Source organism: Theobroma cacao, chromosome 4 (assembly GCF_000208745.1).
Source record: "Theobroma cacao cultivar B97-61/B2 chromosome 4, Criollo_cocoa_genome_V2, whole genome shotgun sequence".
Lineage (NCBI taxonomy): Eukaryota > Viridiplantae > Streptophyta > Magnoliopsida > Malvales > Malvaceae > Theobroma > Theobroma cacao.
In genome coordinates, this window is record NC_030853.1 from 14,594,500 (window position 1) to 14,617,474 (window position 22,975).

The window sequence follows — 22,975 nt, forward strand, 5'->3', positions numbered from 1 at the left end:
AGAAAGAGGACTATGTACATGTATATAATTAAAGTCATATACATTTTATTAAAAAGGGCTCTAATAGGAAGATATTTAGATCGTTAGTCCATGGAACTAATAAAAGGTTTTGAACATTGTTAATACAACAATAGAGCCATATTAGCAGAACCTAGGTCTCATTGGATCTAAATATATTAATACGAAATGATGTGATGCATGGGCATCACGAAGATAGATAAAAGCAATTAACCATATTGAAGGGCACAAACGAGTCTACATGGAGACACGATTACTAGATAGAATGAATCCACATACGATAAGGTAGCTATTAGCTTTATGCTAGTGGGAGATTTTGGGATGAGCCTTCCAGCCATTTGGGATTGGTTAAGACTTGATTCCAATCATGCAATAATATCATTCATGTTGAATGATTAGAGGTTTTTCTTCATCAATAAGACATCAATTATAATGAGTTATAAGTCTAATTAGATGAAGTTCATGAGATTAATATGCCTTGTAGGGAACTGTGATAGGTTGTAGTTATGAAATTTCTATGCATCAAAGCATAATCTCAAAATATTCCTGCTCAATGTATCATTGAGACTGGACATCAATGATGCTTAAAAACTGGTATATTCTATGTTTCTTACTTTGGAAGTAAGCAATCGATCTCATAGATTGAAGTTTAGAAATACTTAACTAGAATATAGATGCTTGCCTAAGAGAGCAAGTTTACTGAACATGACCCTCCATGAGAAGTGCATTTGATAATACACTCTAGTGTCTATGTAACACTTTTCATGTGTCAGTTGTGTAAATATTCCCTAGTCTTGAGACATCAGGTTGTCTTATGTGTGGAGTACTATGCTTTGATTTCATCCCTATGGGTGCCTAACCAAGGATACCAAAACAGGATGCTTTTGGATATACTATGAAGCATATGAAGGCAAATGAGTGGTCAAGATAGGAATCATCACCTCAAGTGTTTTAAAAGACATAACCTATTAGTTCTTGGTTAACATTAGCTTATTGAAGTCCTTGGCCAAGGCAACATGGAGATTATGAAAAAGGTTTCATAACTCTTTATAAAGCTAATGCTATAACTACAGGAACGAATATGAAGGTTAATAAGAGTAGACACTGTACCAAGCTCTTATCATCTTTGGGATATATGATGAGGGAATGTGTAATACCCTGTACTTTGATATGGTGACTAGTAAAGCTTATTGGATGCCAATTGAGGTTAATTATAACGTTTAGAAAGGATGAAAGATGAAAGGAATAGTTTGAGATAAAATATTTCGCACACAAGGAAATAATAATAAAATAATGATATTTTTATAGAAAAAGAATTTACGAGGTAAAAAGTGATTCGGAAGTCAATTAAGGCATAATAAGGTATTTTGGGTACCAAGGGGACAAGAGGAGACAAGAGAAAATTTTTGGAATAAAATAATATTTTATTAATAAAATATTATTAAAATATTAATATTTTATTTAGTGTCAAAATTTTTCATGAAGAAGGAGTATATGGTCAATCTAAGTGGGAGAGAAAAAGAATGAGAGAATTTTGGAGAAAAATGACGTTAATGGGGCCGTGTGTCTTTATTAAGTACAGATAGCGCAGGCAAATAAATATTTTAAATATTATGGGGGCACCGCGTTGGAGTACAAACTTCATACTTTGTTTGTACAAGTGTAGAAGAAGGTAATAAAAGGAAATCAAAGTTAAATGAGTGTTGAAAGGACTAAATTAAAATGGAAAGAAACAAAAAGGGCAAAACGATAATTTTATGTGAAGTTTGGTCAAAGCTTTCAAAAGAAGCTTTGACTTTGATTTTTTTAGGCCAAGACCGACCTTATCCTTTCCCCCAGCAAATGTTTCTTCCTCTTCATCCATGCTCCACGCCATTCTTGAAGCTTCCATGCCATTTTCTCTTTATCCACCATGAAATCAAGTTTTCTTCACTTTCTTTTCCTTTCTTCTCCAAACTTCTTGAGCACTAAATTTACAGCCTTTAACTCCAATTTCCAGCACGTCTAAACCCTAGGAGGAGAAGAAAGAAAAAGAGAAAAAGGAAGAAAAAAGCTTGGTTTTGGTGATTCAAGCAAGGAACGGTAAGAATTATTGTTTTTGGTTTGAGTAGTCTTTGAAAATGAGTTAGTGACTTAGAGAAATGTCTTGTGGCAGCAAAGATTGGCTTGATTGGAGAAAAATTGATAACATGTAAGCCAATAAACCCATGGGTACATGAAGGTCTCAAAGTGGAAAAGGAAAACTGTAAGCTTAATACTATGTTTTAAAGCCTACGGTTAGTTGAATATTGTGAGGAATTATGGTTGTTGAAAGGATTTATTTACCTAAGCTAGTTGAAAATTATTAAGATTGTATGGCATGTTGTTTGAAAGAAATGAAAGAGGAATATTGTGGATGGAGAATTGAGAAACAAAGTATTGAAAGTTAGATAGATAACGATGCATGTAAACTAGGAAATAATTGAGTGAAAGTGAGAATGATTGTTGCTGCTATATATGTGGATTATGTGTGGAAATATAAGATGGATTTGGGAAGAAATTATTTAAAAAGGTTAAAGTAGGCATGTGACATCATAAATAAGTTATCGGTGATATAATCTAAGAAATTTCGTAAGCAATGGATATAAGTTATTTTGGTAAAAATCTATTAAGATGTGAGTTAATTGAAGATGATTTCATGATAGGATGAAAAATATAAATTTGAGTAAGGATTAATTGATTGAAGTGCTACCCGTATACAGATGTAATTAAATATATTGAGTTCATATTATTGCTAGGAAGTGCAAAGATAAGGTTAAGAACTGTGGTGGCGTGCCAGAGTAAATAACGAGGGACCGACCAATGAAAATAATTAGAGACACCTCTGAACAAATAGCGACTTAATATATCGTTGTTTCCAGGTGAGTGAACTTGCATTAAAATCTTTTGGAATAAATGATTATATGCTTGATTGAGCCACTTGAAATATTTTGTTGGTTTTTCTTTAAAAATTGCATGGGAACAAGCCCTTGATAAAATGTTTTGATATTATGAGATATGAACATGATGAATTCATGAGTTTCTACATTATGTTGATGTGTATATTATACATTAAATGATACTTTTGTGTGATAATTATGACCCAGCCATGTGCGGTGTAGGAGTGCACATGAGCTGTGCTAACCCGGCCATGTGCGATGTAGGAGTGCACATGAGCTGTGCTTACTTGGCCATGTGTGGTGTATGAGTACACATGAGCTGTGCTGACTCGGCCATGTGCGTGGTGTATGAGTGCACATGTGTTGTGCTGACTCGGCCATGTGCAGTGTAGTGGTGCACATGAGCTGTGCTGACCCAGCCATGTGCGGTGTAAGAGTGCATATGAGCTGTGCTGACCCAGCTATGTGCGGTGTGGTAATGCACATAAGCTGAGACAGAGTTGGGGGTGAGGCCGGTGGTCATATGTATGTTTATATATGTTATATATGTTATATATATAAAGGTTTTGGAAATTATATTGTGGTTGCATTGATTTTTGAATGTTAAAACTTGAGAAATGGTTTTTGTCACGACTCGGTACTCCCCTCGAGCCCGTGACAACCGTCGCAGTGTCCCGATAAACACTCATTACTCGAAATGCCAACCGGAACCCCGCAAGGCTTTAATATCAGTTTCTCATTTCCCCTATGAGTAACCATTGCCAAATATCATGTTCTAAAAGATTTTAAGCTATTTTCAACTTAAAACAATAAAAAATTGATTTCTGTCTCATAGGGGCATTTTGGTCATTTTTCCCTGAAAATTTTGAAATTAGGTAAAAATGTAATACAAGAGTACAAAACACATAATTCAGAATCAAAAATAAGTTTAAACGTCTAAAACCTTTATTTAAAATGAAATTATGATTATTTAGATATAATAATAATAATAATAAAATATTTAACAAAATATTCTATTTCTTATAAAACAATATTTTTAGAGTTATACGTAAGTAATTTTTGTAGCGTAAAAGCAAAATAAATTCATACATACTGTAATACAGTAAGCCAGAGTATTTAATTTAATTTACGATAACAAGGGAGCCCTCGAATAACCAAAAGTAAGAAAGACTATGAACTTACAGTTTGGATGATGCAAATCCAATGATAGCCCTTGATGAAATCAGCTATCTACAGCCTATTCTGAGTCTGAAATGGGTGGAAAGGAGGGTGGTGAGATTATATAATCCCAGTGAGTAAACAAACATCATCCAAAATATCTAAAGTCGAGTAAATGGAGACGATTAAAATATTCCATCTCAATATGTATTTCATAACATAAATATTCATTTCATAACATAAATATTCATTTCATTTAAATAATCAATATGGCTTATGAGTATCTTAAAAGCTTGGCTCTTGCCAAAATCATTCTCGGGAATACCTTGGCTGAGGCATTTAACCGAGTCTGCCAAGGCTGTTAAAAAGTTTCGTATACACATAAACATATTTTTAGTTTGAAAAACACAACCATTCCTTGGCGTTAGCGGAGTTCATCATCACGAGGTAGTTCGGCATGACGTGAACTCTAACCATACCTCAAGAGATACCCTACGCGCCTCTCCGACTGAGGTATGTATATAACCGAATTCCATGCCCCTCTAATAGGCTGGTCCACAGAACTCGTCCACTACAACAAGCTAAACCCACCATACAATAAAAATTCAACAGCATGACATGACAATTTTATCATTATCCAGCCTATCAAGGCAAACAACAATTTATATATTTTCAACACAAATACCAATTCAACCATTCATGCCAATATTGCCATAAGCCAATCAATTAGAACCATAAATTCACAATACATCAAATGGCCTTCAATTACTCTATTTTCAAAGCCATCATTCAATTTCAAGACAATTAATAACATAATTTCATTTAAACACATTTTGTTTATAAAACCTAAAAATTAACCATTTAAACTCATTTTTCATAAAATTCACAAAATTAGATAAAAAGCACTTTAGATAATTAAGATGATGTAAGGTTACTCACTATTTCGGGAGTCGAATTTTTAGAGTACTCCGACTATTGATCCTCGGGTAATATTTCTTTGCCCTTATCGGAGGATTCACCACCTAAACATAATGCAAAATCAAGCAATTTACCACATTGGTGCTAAACCGTTATAAAGCTATATGGATGAATGAAATGGAATGCAAATTGTTCAGATTATCGTCTAAACATGGTGTTCTACACAAATTCAATTGTGTACCTAAATAAAACGGTATTGGCCTAATTCGATCTATCACCCGATTAATTGGCCAATATGTCCAATTCAACTCCAATTAACTCCATTTTTCTTCGAATTCTCCAAATTATCAAACACAAGTCAAATAGCATAAAATTTAGCAAAAATTATCTTCACATTTTCTTTTGGGAATTTCGGCCATGGTGGGTGCATCAACACTATGATTTTTCTTACTCGATTTTCTCACCGTAATTCATCATTTCCTAACCAATTCACTTGAAATAAAATCAAATCCACCATCCACACTCTACATGGAAAATTCGGCCAATGATGGGCAATGGAAGAACATGAATTTTTCTTACTTGATTTTCATGCTACACATCACTAACTAACTAAAAACACCAAAATATCTTAAAATCTAACCAAATCAAGCATCAGAACTCCTCCCCCCATGTCCGGCCAGCAAGGTTACTCTCATGCGAACTTGATTCTCATCCATGGAAAATGAAAAAGAATGCATAGGAATGGTAGATCACAAGCTAGAATTGAAAAATCTTACCTTTTGTCACTTGATTCTTTGAATTTTCACACTTTTCCCTTGAATTTTTTTACCTAGGGTTTGGTTCTTTCTTTTCTTCCTTTGTTCTTGCTTTGGCGTGCCATATGAAGAGAAATGGGTTGATTTATGTGTTGATTCTTAAGCCAAATATTTAATGGATGAAAATTTGACGCATGTCACCATTCCATTGGTCCATGTGTCATACTTACCTATTAAGTAATCTCTCTCCACCACTTAAATTTTCTCAATTATCCATGATAATATTGGGTAAAATCCATGTGCTGGACAAGTGTTGGGTGGTGTAAAATTAGAATTTTGCCCTTAGGGTGGCTAAATGACTATTTTACCCCTATGCTTGAAAAAATGTCAAAATTAAAATTTTTCACTTCTCAAACTCAAATTATACTCCAAATGATCAATCTTAGTCAAAAATTCATCCAACACTCACATCTTAACCTCGGGTAGCAAAATAACCATTTTACCCTTAGATCATGAAAATTTCAATTTGACTCCAAATTGGTCCTCGAACTCTGAGCCACGATTTTAAGTCATTCTAGGGTTTTAAAATTCTCAATTTCATCATAAAATCTCTATTTGAACTAGTTTGAGGCTTAATTCAACTTAGTTGCACCATTAGGTACACTACTGACTTTTGACCATTTTTCAGGGCTTTCTAAGTATACAAGCATTCTGTCAATCACATGAATGACATGGCTAATATTTTATAAGGTCGGACTTGATAGCACTACCCCCCTTAAAATAAAATTTTGACCTCAAAATTTCACTGATCGGATTCGAAGAAAAGATATGGATATTGGTTTCTCATCTGGTGCTCGACTTCCCACGTCATCTCCTCCATTCGGGCATTCTTCCACAATACTTTCACCATTGGAATGCTTTTGTTCCTTAGCACTCGATCCTTTCGATCTAGAATACGTACAAGCTGCACCTCGAACTTCAAATCTTCATGCAACTCAATCGGTGGTGTCTCTAGAATATGGGAGGGATCGGGAACATACTTTTTCAACATCGAGACGTGGAAGACATTATGAATCCGATCTAACTCTGGGGGTAATTCAAGTCTGTAAGCCACTGGCCCAATCATTTCAATGATACGAAAGGGTCCAATGTATCTCGGATTGAGCTTTCCCCACTTCGCGAATCGAATCATACCTTTCATTATCCAATAAATACCACAAATTATCACAATAGTGTAATTAAATAAGATTTAATACTTAGAATTTTCAAATTATTACCTTTCCAAGGAGAAACCTTAAGAAAAACTTTATCGTTGACTTCAAACACCAAATCTTTCCTTCGTTTATCAGAATAACTCTTCTGCCTATCTTGAGCTATCTTTAATCGCTCTCGGATAATCTTAATATTGTCATTAGTCAAGTCAATCAATTCCGCATTAAACAATTTCCTCTCACCCACTTCATCCCAACAGAGCAGAGTTTAGCATTTTCTTCCATACAGAGCCTCATATGGTGCCATCCTAATACTAGATTGAAAACTGTTATTATACGCGAACTTCACTAATGGCAAGTGTCTGTCCCAACTCCTAATAAAGTCAATGACACAAGCCCGTAACATATCCTCCAAGCTCTGAATAGTCTTTTCAGATTGACTATCAGTGTGCAGATGAAAGGTAGTACTAAATCTCAATTTAGTTTCGAGAGCTTCTTAAAATTTCAGCCAAAATTGAGAAGTAAACCGAGGGTCTTGATCTGACACAATAGAAACTAGAACTTCGTGTAATCTCACAATCTCATCTATATAAAGTTTCGCCAGTTTCTCAATAGAATACGTGCTATGGATAGCCAAGAAATGGGGGAACTTATTCAATCTATCCACAATCACCCAAATAGCATCTTTCCCACTCTGTGTCCGTGGCAAACGCAATACAAAGTCCATAGTCACATATTCCCACTTCCATTCAGGAATCGGTAAAGGCTGAAGAGTACCTGATGGTTTTTTATGCTTCGCCTTGATCTGTTGGCATGTGAGACATTTGGCTATAAACTTTGCTATGTCTCGTTTCATACCCGACCACCAATAACTTTTTTTAATAGTTTGATACATCTTGGTGCTTTCGGGATCTAAAGCATAAGCGGAAGAATGAACTTCCTCCAAAATAACTCGTCTTAACTAATCATCCTTAGAGACACAAATTCGGTCTCTAAGCATCAAAGTACCATCATCACTGAGTCTAAACTCACTAGTTTCTCCATCTTACAGCTTTTGAACTTTCTGTTTCAACCAATCATCAGATTTCTACAATTCTCTGATTTGATTCAACAATGAAGGTCTCACAACGAAACTAGCAAGTAGGGTTCCATTCTCACCATTATTCAACTGGACCCCTAGAGACTTCATCTCAAGTAACATCAAAAAATAAGAACTCTGAAGCGTTGCTAACGACGATGAGGATTTACGACTTAAGGCATCTGCTACAACATTTGCCTTTCTAGGGTGATAATCGATCACTAAGTTGTAATCCTTGATCAACTCTAGCCACCGTCTTTGTCTCAAATTAAGTTCTTTTTGGGTGAGCAAATATTTCAAACTTTTATGATCAGTAAAAATTCGACAACGCTCACCATATAAATAATGCCTCCAAATCTTCAATGCAAAGACTACTGTTGCTAAATCCAAATCATGGGTAAGGTAATTCGTCTCATACTTCTTCAACTGTCGGGAAGCATAAGCTATTACTTTTTCATCCTGCATCAATACGCACCCTAATCCCAACTTAGAGGCATCACTGTATACCACAAATTTTTCCCACCAACCGAAAGTGTCAGAACGGGAGCGGAGGTTAACCGGTTCTTTAGCTCCTGAAATTGACTCTCATAAACATCATCCCACTCAAACTTAACTCCTTTACAAGTTAGACGAGTCAAAGGAGCAGCTATCAATGAAAATCCTTGAACAAATCTTCGATAATAATCGGCTAAGCCAAGGAAAATGCGAATCTCAGTTACCGTTCTCGGTTGCTCCCATTGTAAGATTGCCTCAATCTTCTTGGGATCGACATAAATTTCAGCACCGGACACCACATGTCCCAAGAAAACCACTTCCTTTAACCAGAACTCACATTTAGATAATTTGGCATAGAGTTGTTTTTCACACAAGGTTTGCAACACAATACGCAAATGGGCAGAATGTTCATCATCATTTTTCGAATAAACCAGGATGTCATCTATGAATACTATCACGAACTTATCCAAGTATGGATGGAACACCTTATTCATAAGATCCATAAAAGCTGCCAGGGCATTAGTCAAACTAAACGGCATCATCAGAAACTCATAATGCCCATAACGCATCCTAAAAGCAGTCTTGGGTACATCCTGCTCTTTAATCTTCAACTGATAATACCCAGACCTCAAATCAATCTTAGAAAACACCATAGCACCTCGCAATTGATTAAAAAGATCATCGATCCGGGGTAAAAGGTATTTATTCTTGATGGTCACTCGGTTCAGCTGACTGTAATTGATACACAATCGAAGAGTGACATCCTTCTTCTTTACAAATAGGACTGGTGCTCCCCAAGGAGAAGTGTTAAGGCCAATAAAATCCTTATCCACCAAATCTTGCAGCTGGACTTTTAGTTCCTTTAACTCTGCCGGAGCCATACTATATGAAGGGATAGAAATAGGTGCAGTACCCGAAAGTAATTCAATAGGGAACTCAAGCTCTCGCTCAGGAGGTAGTCTTGATAATTCGTCAGAAAATACATCAGGAAACTCACTTACTATTGGGACATCCTTTAATTTAGGTTCCCCTTTTGAAATATTGATCACATGTGCTAAATATGCTGGATACCCTTTCTGCACCAGTTTCAAAGTTTTGATGGCCGAGATTACACAGGACGGTAATACTCGACGTTTCCTTGCAAATACAATCTCTGCTCCCTTCGAATTTCGAAGAACAACTTCTTTCTTGAAACAATCCACATTCACCCGATGTGCAGTTAACCAGTCCATACCCAATATCAAATCGAAATCTTGGATCTCTAGAGGAATCAAGTCACCCTTAAGTTCTTCCTCACTAACCATAACTCCACAATATCTATAACAACTGTTTTTAACTAGCTTTTCTCCTAAAGGGGTGTGAACTACAATTTTTTCCTCTAATGGTGACAGGTCTCTATCAACAATTGATGCAAATGACATACTCACATAAGACTTATCTGAGCCAGAATCTATCAAAACATAAGCATCTTTATTAAATAAAGCCATAGTACCTGTCACTACTCCAAGTCAAACCCGTGCCTCATCTTCCGTCACCGCAAAAACTCTTGTCGAAGTATGAGTCTGTGGTCTCGAAGGTGGATATGCCGGGGTGTTACTCTCTACACCAAACTGTATAGCTACTCCCTCCCTTGGTGGTAACCTAGAAGGATTTCTCCTCTACATATCTATACGAGCTGGTGGAGATGAAGCAGTTGCAGTAGCCTATCTTAGCTGTGGAAAATCACTCCTAATGTGGCCCGGCTAACCACAATGAAAACATCGTATTGGTCCCCTACACGGCCCAAAATGATTCTTCCCACATTTTCGGCATCTATTAGAACCTCTGGAACTCTTCTTAGAAGTAGTCATTGTAGATTTGCTAAATCTCGGAGGCCTCTGCTATGTCTGTGAAAATGAAGGTCGAGGAGATGTCACTGAAATAGAGGTAGTACTCCCTGAAACAGATGAGTCTTTGCCCCTTTTTAGTGGCTGACTAAAAGATACACTCGGGCTTCTCCTTTTTGCAAACTCAGCTTGCATTTTCTTATTTGCATTTGCAAGCTTCTCGGCCTTTAAAGCCATATGTACCACCTCCTTATGTGGCTCCCTATCAGTCATTGTCATCCGCTCTCTAATCTCATTACGGAGCCCTTCCTCAAAATAACTGGCCCGATCCTGCTCAGATTTCACCAGATCCGGCACATATAACATCAGTTCATTAAAATGAGCTTCGTACTCCTCTACAGTTAAATTCCCCTATTTCAAACGTAGAAATTCTCTCTTCTTTTCTTTCTGATGGAAATAAGTGAAATACTAACCATCAAATTCTCTTAGAAAGTTTGACCAAATCGGAGGAGTAGTGGAATGAGATTTTACTGAATTTTACCATGTACAGGCTCTCTTCTCCAATAATCTCGTGGCCACTATCTACTTCATGTAATCATCCAACCTCATATCCGAAAGTTTCTCCAAAACCTGATTAATCCAATCTTTGGCTACGGTTACGTCCAACTCACCCGTAAAAGAAACGTAACCCAGTTTTCTAGCCTCCTTCAGCTTCTTAGAAATAGATACATCCTGTACTAGCGGTGGAACTGGAGGTGGGGGTGGTGGTACTGTAGGAGCAACTGGTGGTACTATAGGAGGAGCCTGACCAGCTTGAGCTTGGCCAGCAATAGTAGTAAAGAAGGCTACCAATGCCTGGACTGCCTCAGGAGACATGGCAGGAGTACCAGTAGGTGGTGGAGGATGTGGAGGAGTTTCGGCTTGCTCAACACCAAGTGTTGCCGGAATGGTGGACGCAGTCGATTCCTCATTTACTACATCTAGCTGACGATGTTGGGAACGACCTCTTCCCCTCCCAGTCGATCTAATGAGAGGTGGGTGTTCCCGTCGAGGAGGCATAATAATCTATAAGAGGAAACAAGTAAGTTTAGGCAACCTTAAGCTCTATATGTAGATGCATGTATTCTATTCGACCTATCCTAATTTAACTTGGGGCCACATTGACACTGTAAATTTTTAAAACAACTTTAAAACCAAAAGCTCTGATACCACTTTACTTGTCAAGACTCGGTACTCCCTTAGAGCCCGTGATAACCATCGCGGTGTCCCGATAGACACGAATTACCGGGAATACCAACCAGAACCTCGCAAGGCTTTAATATCAGTTTCTCATTTTCCTTGTGAGTAACCGTTGCCAAATATCATGTTCTAAAGGATTTTAAGCTATTTCCAACTTAAAACAATAAAAAATTGATTTCTGTCTCACAGGGGCATTTTAGTCATTTTCCATAAAAATTTCGAAACTAGGTAAAAATGTAGTACACGAGTACAAAACACATAATTCATATAAAAAATAAGTTTAAACTTCTAAAACCTTCATTTAAAATGAAATTATGATTATTTGGATATAATAATAAAAAATAAAAAAAATAAAAATATTTAATAAAATATTCTATTTCTTATAAAACAATATTTTTAGAGTTATATGTAAGTAATTTTTGTAGCGTAAAAGCAAAATAAATTCATACATATTGTAATAAAGTAAGCTAGGGTATTTAATTTAATTTACAATAACAAGTGGGCCCCCGGATAATCAAAAGTAAGAAAGACTGTGAACCTACAGTTTGGAGGATGCAAATCCAATGGTAGCTTTCGATGAAATCAGCTATCTACAGCCTATTTTGAGCTTGAAATGGGTGGAAAGGAGGGTGGTGAGATTATATAATCCCAGTGAGTAAACAAACATCATCCAAAATATCTAAAGTCGAGTAAATAGAGACGATTAAAATATTCCATCTCAATATGTATTTCATAACATAAATATTCATTTCATTTAAATAATCAATATGGCTTATGAGTATCTTAAAAGCTTGGCTCCTGCCAAAATCATTCTCGAGAATACCTTGGTCGAGGCATTTAACCGAGTCTGCCAAGGCTGTTAAAAAGTTTCGTATACACATAAACATATTTTTAGTTTGAAAAACACAACCGTTCCTTGGCGTTAGCAGAGTTCATCATCACGAGGTAGTTCAGCGTGACGTAAACTCTAACCATACCTCAGGAGATACCCTACGCGCCTCTCCGACCGAGGTACATATATAACCGGATTTCGTGCCCCTCTAATAGGTTGGTCCACAGAACCCGCCCACTGCAGCAAGCTAAACCCACCATACAATAAAAATTCAACAGCATGACATGGCAATTTTATCATTATCTAGCTTATCAAGGCAAACAATAATTTATACATTTTCAACACAAATACCAATTCAGCCATTCATGCCAATATTGCCATAAGCCAATCAATTAGAACCATAAATTCGCAATACATCAAATGGTCTCCAATTACTCTATTTTCAAAGCCATCATTCAATTTCAAAACAATTTATAAAATCATTTCATTTAAACACATTTTGTTTATAAAACCTAAAAATTAACCATTTAGACTCATTTTCCATAAAATTCACAAAATCGGATAAAAACTACTTTAGATAATTAAGATGATAGTAAGGTTACTCACTATTTCGGGATTCAAATTTTTAGAGTACTCCGACTATCGATCCTCGGGTACAATTTTTTTGCCCTTATCGGAGGATTCACCACCTAAACATAATGCAAAATCAAGCAATTTACCACATTGGTGCTAAACCGTTATAAAACTATATGGATGCATGAAATGGAATGCAAATTGTTCGGATTATCGTCTAAACACAGTGTTCTACACAAATTCAATTGTGTATCTAAATAAAATGGTATTGGCCTAATTCGATCTATCACCCGATTAATTGACGAATATGTCCAATTCAACTCCAATTAACTCCATTTTTCTTTCAATTCTCGAAATTATCAAACACAAGTCAAATAGCATAAAATTTAGCAAAAATTATCTTCACATTTTCTTTTGGGAATTTCGGCCATGGTGGGTGCATCAACACTATGATTTTTCCTACTCGATTTTCTCATCGTAATTCATCATTTCCTAACCAATTCACTTGAAATAAAATCAAATCCACCATCCACACTCTACATGGAAAATTCGACCAATGATGGGCAATGGAAGAACATGAATTTTTCTTACTTGATTTTCATGCTACACATCACTAACTAACTAAAATCACCAAAATATCTTAAAATCTAACCAAATCAAGCATCAAAACTCCTCCTCCCATGTCCGGCCAGCAAGGGTACCCTCATGCCAACCTGATTCTCATCCATGGAAAATGAAAAAGAATGCATAGGAAAGGTAAATCACAAGATAGAATTGAAAAATCTTACCTTTTGTCACTTGATTCTTTGAATTTTCGCACTTTTCCCTTGAATTTTTCCACATAGGGTTTGGTTCTTTCTTTTCTTCCTTTGTTCTTGCTTTGGCCGGCCATATGAAGAGAAATGGACTGATTTATGTGCTGATTTTTAAGCCAAATATTTAATGGATGAAAATTTAACACATGTCACCATTCCATTGGTCCATGTGTCATACTTACCCATTAAGTAATCTCTCTCCACCACTTAAATTTTCTCAATTATCCATGATAATATTGGGTAAAATCCATGTGCTGGACATGTGTTGGGTGGTGTAAAATTAGAATTTTGCCCCTAGGGTGGCAAAATGACTATTATACCTCTATGCTCGAAAAAATGTCAAAATTAAAATTTTTCACTTCTCAAACTCAAATTATACACCAAATGATCAATCTTAGTCAAAAATTTCATCCAACACTCACATCTTAACCTTGGGTAACAAAATGACTATTTTACCCCTAGGTCATGAAAATTCCAATTTGACTCCAAATCGGTCCTCGAACTCCGAATCACCATTTTAAGTCATTCTGGGGTTTCAAAATTCCTAATTTCATCATAAAATCTCTATTTAGACTAGCTCGAGGCTTAATTCAACTTAGTTGCACCACTAGGTACACTACCGACTTTCGACGATTTTTCGGGGCTTTCTAAGTATGCAAGTGTTCTGTCAATCACATGAATGACATGGCTAATATTTTATAAGGTCGGGCTTGACAATTTCCACTTGATTTTCACTGCAGCAAAAACAAATTTCCATTATGACAAGAAATTGAGTTAAATTGCATTGTCTTCAACATAAATGCATCATGATTTCTAAAACTTCCCGTATTGATGCTTGTTCCCTTCCTATGTTCACTCATTGAGTTTGTACTCATGTTTTTAAAATTCATGTTTTAGGTTTCCTGAGTCATAGGTGATTGGATATTAGAACGAGGTGTTCCTCCCTATCCATTGCTCGGTAGGTTTACCATGACATTAAATGTTAACAACCGTGCCCAGAGTCATTACGCTGACGGTCAAGGTCTAATTATGTGTATATGAATATTTAATGTGAAATATTAAAAATCATTTGTTAATCTATTTATGAATATATTGGTGGATGATGCCATTATGAATGTATGATTTGGTTTTATGAATCGTTTTTAAAGAAACGGTATTTGAACATTTCAAGCTTTGGATTCTAAAGGAGTAGGGATTAATGTATAAGATCAATTAAGTAGGCTTGCTTAGGCTTAGTGGGCTGAGCCCATTGGGCCCTTGCGTCGGTCATGGCTCGAAAATTTGGCTGTGATAGAATCAATTATACTGATAGACTGTACACTGAAAGGTTATCAAAGAACCCTTTGACTCTCATAACAATGGGTGGCCATGATGCATTGCTAGACGCCAATCTTGGTCTATGGAATTGAATATAAATTAATTGATTGAAATTTATATTAATAAATTAAGTCATTAATAAATTCCATTATCAACATGTTAGGAACCTAATGGGTCACACACAATGATTGCATTTGAATTAAATTAGGAGATTGATGATTTAAGTTAGACTTAAATCACATGCTAGATAATTTAACTTTTATAAACTTAATTAACAGAGTTTAATTAAGTTTTAAGCATAATTATAAATAGTTATAATTATAAGGCCTTGATTGCAAAATATAAAGAAAATTAATTTTGATTTTAATTTTCAATGACTTAATTAAAAAAGTTTAATTAAGTATTGGGTCCAATATTATAATGTGTTATAATATTGAGGGCTTAATTGCAAAATTGAAGTTATTTTAACCTAACTATATAAGTTACCTTTTAACTATTTTCCATATGAGCGTTTTTCACAATTGAAGAAAACCTAGTTTTTGTTAGAATAAGATAAGTGTTTTCTCTCTTTGCCATTACTCTCTTTGTGTGAAAGAGAAAATTGATTATGAAGCAATTTTCAAGAGAGGTTTGACTAAGATTGTGAAAAAAGGACAATTTTTGCTATCTTTACTAGCACAAAGTATAGTTAAAAATTCCCTTCTTTGATGAAGGTTCGGGTAAAATTGTTTGTACTACCATTGGAGGCCAAGCACTTGATTGGCTAGAATTTTTGCTCCTTGTGGTGTTTGCGGAATTGCTTAAAGAAGTGCCATTGTGATTACGAAGTTACTTGGCAAGGTAACTTTTTGAATAATAATTATTTTGTGTTTTTATGTGTTTAATATCACCGAGGTGATCTATGGGTGGAGGCATGTTTTGATTGTTTAGTTATAAAGTTTTAATTTTCTTTTTGCTGCATATTTTAAGCATGCCATCCATAGCCAAACCTATCAAACCAATGAGGAGAAACCAAGATGAACTTAAGCATAAACAACTGTGCAATGCATAAGTAATTCCGTAACAAAATGACAACCAAAATTTGGTCAAGAAAAACCATGTAATAGGAATAAAAATATCCTAAAGAAATGAACAATAAGAAGTCAACAACTATGCAATGATGAGCATGAGTAAAATGCAGCCAGCTGATCCAATAAGGTATAGAGAGGAAAGAAAGTGGCTAATGTCCCATGGGAAGATCTCAAGCGGGTGGTGAAAACTGAGCATGGAACTTGGTGAATTGCTCCTCAAGATGCTGCTGTTGATAAAGGAGCTCTCGGTTCTAAGCCTTTAAGGTGCCCAACCTATGAATGATACGAGCATCCATAGATTCCATGAAAAGATAATAATCGAGAATAGGCTTGCTCATTATCAAAGGCAATGGACATAGGAGGGTGACTGGGACCAACACTAGGATAAGGACTTGGACTGGTACAGCATTAGGTGCGACACTAGGTTCAAGAAAGGTATTCGCATGATCCTCATTGTCAGCAAACTCAAGATCATTGACGGTTTCTATTCGGACTTAAGAGTTGTTAACATAGACAAAACCAAGCTTGTTGATGGCATGCTCATTGATCTTCATGTGCATCACATGCTGCTTAGGTGGATCACACCTAGTGTTGATGCCCATGGAGTCAATGATAGCATTGATGGCCATGCCATACAGAAGAGTTTTGCAAGATTTGGTAATGATCTTGAGCATCTCATCAAGAATAAACTTGGCAATGTTGACACGTTAGTTGCGTTTGATGCGGTACAAAAACCAAAAATCATCACTCTTGATTGTAGAGTAATTTGTGTCGTGAGGGTGAAGAGTGAGTGAGATGATAAAGTGGAGGATGCGATCATAAAACGATAGATGGTTGACACTAGTCACATTTTTTTCACTCGTGGGAGGATAAGTGTAGATAGTGGACAATGCTTCCTATGACATTACACCCTCAACATAATTTAAATCACCCTGACGAATCTCTAAGTCAAGGATAGAGTCGAGTGTGTGTTGTGCAGCCATAATTCACTTACCCATAACATAAGTGTAAAATCTATCAGTGTGCTTTATGGGTTCACTATCCTCATAATCTTGAAATTTTATGGTGGTAGTGAAATAAAAGACGCGGACAAGGTCAGCATAATAAGTATGGTTCATGGATTGATAATTGAGCTAGTTTAATTGTCAAAAATTATCAATATATGGAAAATTGATGCTAGCAAGGTAGTTAAAATCAATTACCCATCTAGACTTGACGTTTTGTTTGGTAAAGTCTTTGTCGAACTGTCACTCCAATGAGGGATAAGAGAAATTGTATTTGAATGAGCAGTCATCGGAGTGAGGGACCGACGGTGGTGGTGGTTGGTCAAATGGAAAAGCCACGAAAGTGAAAGTCCAAGTGCGGTTAGCGGTTGCTTTTATGCACTTTGGATGAGAAGCCATTAGAGAAGGAACGATGAAGAGATGAACTGGAGGAAGGTGTTGAGGGGGGTGTGAGAATTGATTTAAACGAAGCACTTTGGTGGAAAAAGGCAACCAATTTCACGAATTAGAGGTTGGGAGGAAGGTAGGGTTTTGGGGTTTTTAAATGTGAGAAATTTTTAAGTTTAGAGAAAGTGAGATGAAATTCAGAAAAGAAGGATTGTTGGAGCAAGGGAAGAAGGTAAGAAAGGGTGTATTTAGTGCAGATTTGAGTAAGAAGTCAAAGGTGACGAATGGGGGGGAAAGAATTTGGAAAGGAGAAGTCGAAGATTGTGGTGAAAATTAGTCGTAATGCGCTAAAAACCCCATAATTTATCCATACATTCGAAATAGAATGCTTTAATTTTGACTACTGGACGAAACGTGTCGATATATTTTATAGGTATTGATACATGTTCGTGAAAGTATCGATACATAGGCGAATGTATCAATAAAATTAGTATGGGATTTTAATGATGGCTACTAGACAAAATGTATCGATATAACAAGAAAATGTATCGATACATTGGGTCATGTATCAATACATGAACCTTTGTAGCTATGAACAAGATACTTTTGACTCCAAAACTTAGTGAGTTGGTCCAAACATTTGAGTTAAACAAACTAGTGTGAGTTATTAAGTTTAAAAATACCGTTGAAAACAAGTCTGGAACTTGTTCAGGTGAAAGATCAAGAATTTGAAAGAAAAATGTTGGTTCACTCATCAACTCTCCAATAAGCCTTAAGAATCATATGGCCATGATATGAATGCATGGATATGTCCTGAATAAGTAGGTTCATCAATACCAAGAGGCATGCAATCACTTTGCAAGAAGTCATTTTAAATAGGAATTCAACCAATTAGGATATTAAGAACGAATATAGTCATAATTACAGCCAATCATCTAGGTACCTACAAGTCATTTTTTTATATATAGGATTTATCAAACCTAGTTCATTTCTAATCTTTTAGAAATGTTCTCTATCAAGTGCTTTTGTAAAGATATCAGCTAATTATCTTTTGTACCTTTATACCCAAGCACAACATCTCCTTTTTGAACATGATCTCTAATGAAGTGATGTCTTATTTCAATATGTTTAGTTCTAGAATGATGGATGGGATTCCTTGTGAGATTTATGGCACTAGTGTTATCACATTTTATGGGAATTTTGTTCATAACTAGTCCATAATCTTCTAATTGTTGTTTCATCCATAACACTTGAGCATAACAACTTCCGATAGCCCACATATTCTATTTCTTTAAGAACCAAGAGATCAACATACTACATAGGAGTTAACATGTACCGGATGTGCTCTTTCTATCTATCTTACATCCACCAAAATCGGCATCCGAGTATGAATGAAGATCGAAGGTGGAACTTCTGGATTCCATATTCCTAAATTAGATGTCTCTTTCAAGTATCTGAAAATTCTTTTTACAACACTCAAGTGTGGTTCTTTAGGAGATGATTGAAATCTAGCACGTAGACCTACACTAAAACTTATATCTGGTCTACTAGCAGTGAGATAAAGCAAAGAACCAATCATGGATCTATAGAGCTTTTGGTCAACGGACGTACCTTTTTCATCCTTGTCAAGCATGATTGAAGTGCTCATTAGTATGTGATATGTCCTTGAGCTGTCCATACTAAACCTCTTAAACATATCTTTTGTATATTTCGCTTGACTTATGAAGGTAACCTCTTCTTTTTGTTTGATTTGTAATCCAAGAAAGTAGTTCAGTTCACCCATCATGCTCATCTCAAAATTTCCTTGCATTATTTTAGCAAACTTTTGACAAAAAACCTTATTAGTAGCACCAAAAATTATATCATCAGCATAAACTTGCACAATTAAAATGTCTTTGCCTTTGTTTTTGATGAATAGAGTTTTATCAACTTTTTCTATATTAAACTTATTTTTGATTAAGAATTTTGATAAGGTTTCATACCAAGCTCTAAGAGCTTGTTTTAATCCATATAAGGCTTTTCTTTATCTAAAGACATGATTTGGAAAGGTTGGACTATCAAAACAGGGTGGTTGTTCAACATATGCTTCCTTATTAATCAATCCATTTAAAAAGGCACTTTTAACATCCATTGGATAAAGTTTAAAGTTCATATAGCATGCAAAGGCTAATAACAATCTAATTGCTTCTAATCTAGCTACCAGAGCATATGTTTCATCATAATCTATGCCTTCTTCTTGACTATATCTTTTGGCAACCAACCTAACTTATTTTCTAGTTATGATTCCATTTTCATCCATTTGTTTCTTAAAAGCCATTTTGTACCTACAATTGGGTAATCATTGGGCTTAGAAACTAGTTCCCATACTTGACATCTTTCAAATTGGTTCAATTCTTCTTGTATGGCTAATATCCAATAATCATCAATTAAAGCTTCAACAATGTTTTTGGGTTCAATTTGTGAGATAAAAGGAACATATTCACAAATATTTTGAACTCTAGACCTAGTTCTTACCCCTTGATTAGGATCACCAATGATTTTGCTTTCATTAACTTCTATTCTTACCATTGGATAACTAGCCTCACCTTATTCAATTATTAGTTCAATGCTTTGTTCTTCCTTTTGTGGTACCTCTTCATTTACCTTGGATCCTTCAATGTTGAGATTAAGCCCTTCGACTTGTTCTTGAAGAATGCCTACATTGTCATCATAGTGTTCCTTTCTAAAAAGAGGATTAGAATCATCAAATAACACATGAATGGATTCCTCAATAACTAATGTTCTTTTGTTGAATACTCTATATGCTTTAGAGGTTAAGGAATATCCTAGAAAGATTCCTTCATCACTTTAACATCAAATTTACCTAGATTTTCCTTTCCATTGTTTAGGACATAGTATTTGCAACAAAATGGATGAAAGTAATTTATGTTGGGTTTCTTTCCTTTGTAAAGGTCATAAGGAGTTTTTTTCAAAATTGGTTTAACCATGGCTCTATTTATGATGTAGCAAGATGTATTTATAGCTTTTGCCCAAAAGTATCTAGGTAGGTTATTCTCACATAGCATGGTTCTAGCCGTTTCTTTTAAAGTTCTATTTTTTCTTTCCATTACTCCATTTGTTGTGGTGTTCTAGGAGCTGAAAAATTGTGATAATATCCATTTTCATCAAAAAGTTGTTCAAAGCCTAGATTTTCAAATTTTTTCCCATGATCACTTCTAACATTTGTTATTTTGTATCCTTTTTCATTTTCAACCCTTTCGCAAAAAAAGGTAAATATTTTCAAAGCTTCATCTTTGTGTGTAAGAAAGAAAACCCAAAAGAATCTAGTACAGTCATCCACAACTACTAGGCCATAGTTCTTTCCACCAAAGCTAGTGGTCCTAATTGGTACAAAAAGATCTATGTGAAGTAATTGCAGTGCTCTAATGGTAGTTACAACCTTTTTAGATTTAAATGAGTTTCTCCTATGTTTGCCTTTAGCATAATCATCACGAAGTTGATTATTTTCAAAACTTAGCTTGGGAAGTCCTATCATAAGATTTAGAGACAATAATTTTGAAATTGTATTCATGCTACCATGTCCTAATTTTCTATGCCACAACCAACTATCCTTATTCTTTTTAGACATGAAACACACATTATTAGAAGATAAATCCAAGAAAACAACATATGTGTTGCCTTGTCTATTTCCAACAAATAAAGTTTCATTTGTTTTGATATCAACAACATGACACATTAAAGATTCAAAAATGACTCTAAGACCCTTATCACAAAGTTGACTTATGCTCAACATATTATATTTAAGACCACCTACAAATAGAACATTTTTGATATGAGAGGTAGCATTTTTACCAATTGTGCCAATACCTTCTATGTGACATTTTAAGTTGTCATTAAAGGTTACATTTCCTCCTTTCTTTGGCCTTAATTCCTTGAAGAATTCCTTGGTTCTGGTCATGTGTCTAAAGCACCCATTATCAAGATACCACTTTTTTTTTCTTGTGTTCTTGATTTCAAGCAAGCAAGCTTCTCCTATAAAAGCAAAATCAAACATTGGACTTTGGTACTTAATTTTTCTTGGGTGCATATATGTTAGTGCCCTTGGTTCCTTTTGGAACCCACTTCAATATCATTATCTTACCATGTGAAGGTTTTGTTCCTATTGGAACCCACACACTTTTGACTTCCTTACCTCTAAAAGTAGTAGCTCTCAAAGGACAAGTGTAAGTGGAGTGTCCTACTTTATGACAATAAATGCATTTGATAAAGGATCCAACTTTTACATTTTCTTTAACAAAGAAACTTTTAAAACGTGTTTCCTTTTGAGTTCCATCATAGCCTATTCCTTTTTTGTCAAAGAATCCTTTTTGTGTTTCTAGCATATCATTTTAATTTTTGTTGACTTGTATTAAACTTTAATAATGTAGCATGTAAATTTTCATTTTTCCTCTTTAACTCATTTTTCTCAATTTCCAAGTCTTTGACTATGGTTTCTAGTTCTATTTTTGCTTTGACTAAAAACTCATTTTCTGCTTTAAGCTTGGATGTAATGTTCTTGTATTTCAATATTTTTTCTTCAAATTCAAATACTAAGTCATCATATGCATGTTGTAATTCATCAAATGTGTATGATTCTTGATCTAAGGAGTTGAATTTGAATTATGAGAAGTGAAGCATACCTTGGCGACCTCAAGTGCCATGAAACAAAGATTGGCAATTTCATCATTTTCATCTTGAGAGTCATCACTATCGCTCCAAGTGGCCACCATGGCTTTTTTCTTGAAGTTCTTTGGAGCACTCTTCTTGTTTGGACATTCATATTTGGTATGTCTTGTTTTTTTACACTCATGGCATATTCAGTCATCTTTGCTATGTTCCCCTTTTGGCATGTTTCTTCTAGAAGGTTGATAACTTTATTGTATAGAGTTTTTTTGACACATTTTGAGGGCTTAAGTAGTTAGATCATTGAGATTTTAGGTTCGGATCGTAGCATTTTAGGTGTTTTTCTAGTTTAAGTTTTATTACATGTTGAGTAGTTAATTTAAGTTATTTTAGTTAAATTTTATGTTTTTTTTAAATTACTTTAAGAGTAGTTATTGCTAATTTCTCTTATTGCTTTTGTAGAAAATTTGATGAAAAAGGCTCATTTGATGAAAATCAGTACAAATATGGTGATGGCTTTATTCGTATATATTTTGGTATTGTAACCATATTTCTCTCTAAGAAACTACAAATGAGGTGATTCTTAGACCACTAGAATTCTAAGAAGAAGGGCTACAATGTTTATGGTTACCAATTTGCCCAATTCTGATCGGATCATGGTCAAAATATTTGTCTAAGTAAGAGCATTATAGTAGTAGG

The 22,975-nt window shown here is 35.2% G+C and overlaps 2 long non-coding RNA genes across 2 annotated transcripts; both read right to left on the bottom strand.

Moving 5' to 3' along the window:
* Positions 4,051–5,830, bottom strand: LOC108661671. Its single transcript, XR_001927446.1, has 3 exons — positions 5,789–5,830; positions 5,034–5,116; positions 4,051–4,184 (listed from the first exon to the last, which is right to left on the bottom strand). It is a non-coding gene; the product is annotated as an uncharacterized LOC108661671 (long non-coding RNA).
* LOC108661672 lies at positions 12,657–13,845 on the bottom strand. The gene is made up of 3 exons (XR_001927447.1): positions 13,810–13,845; positions 13,055–13,137; positions 12,657–12,695 (listed from the first exon to the last, which is right to left on the bottom strand). It is a non-coding gene; the product is annotated as an uncharacterized LOC108661672 (long non-coding RNA).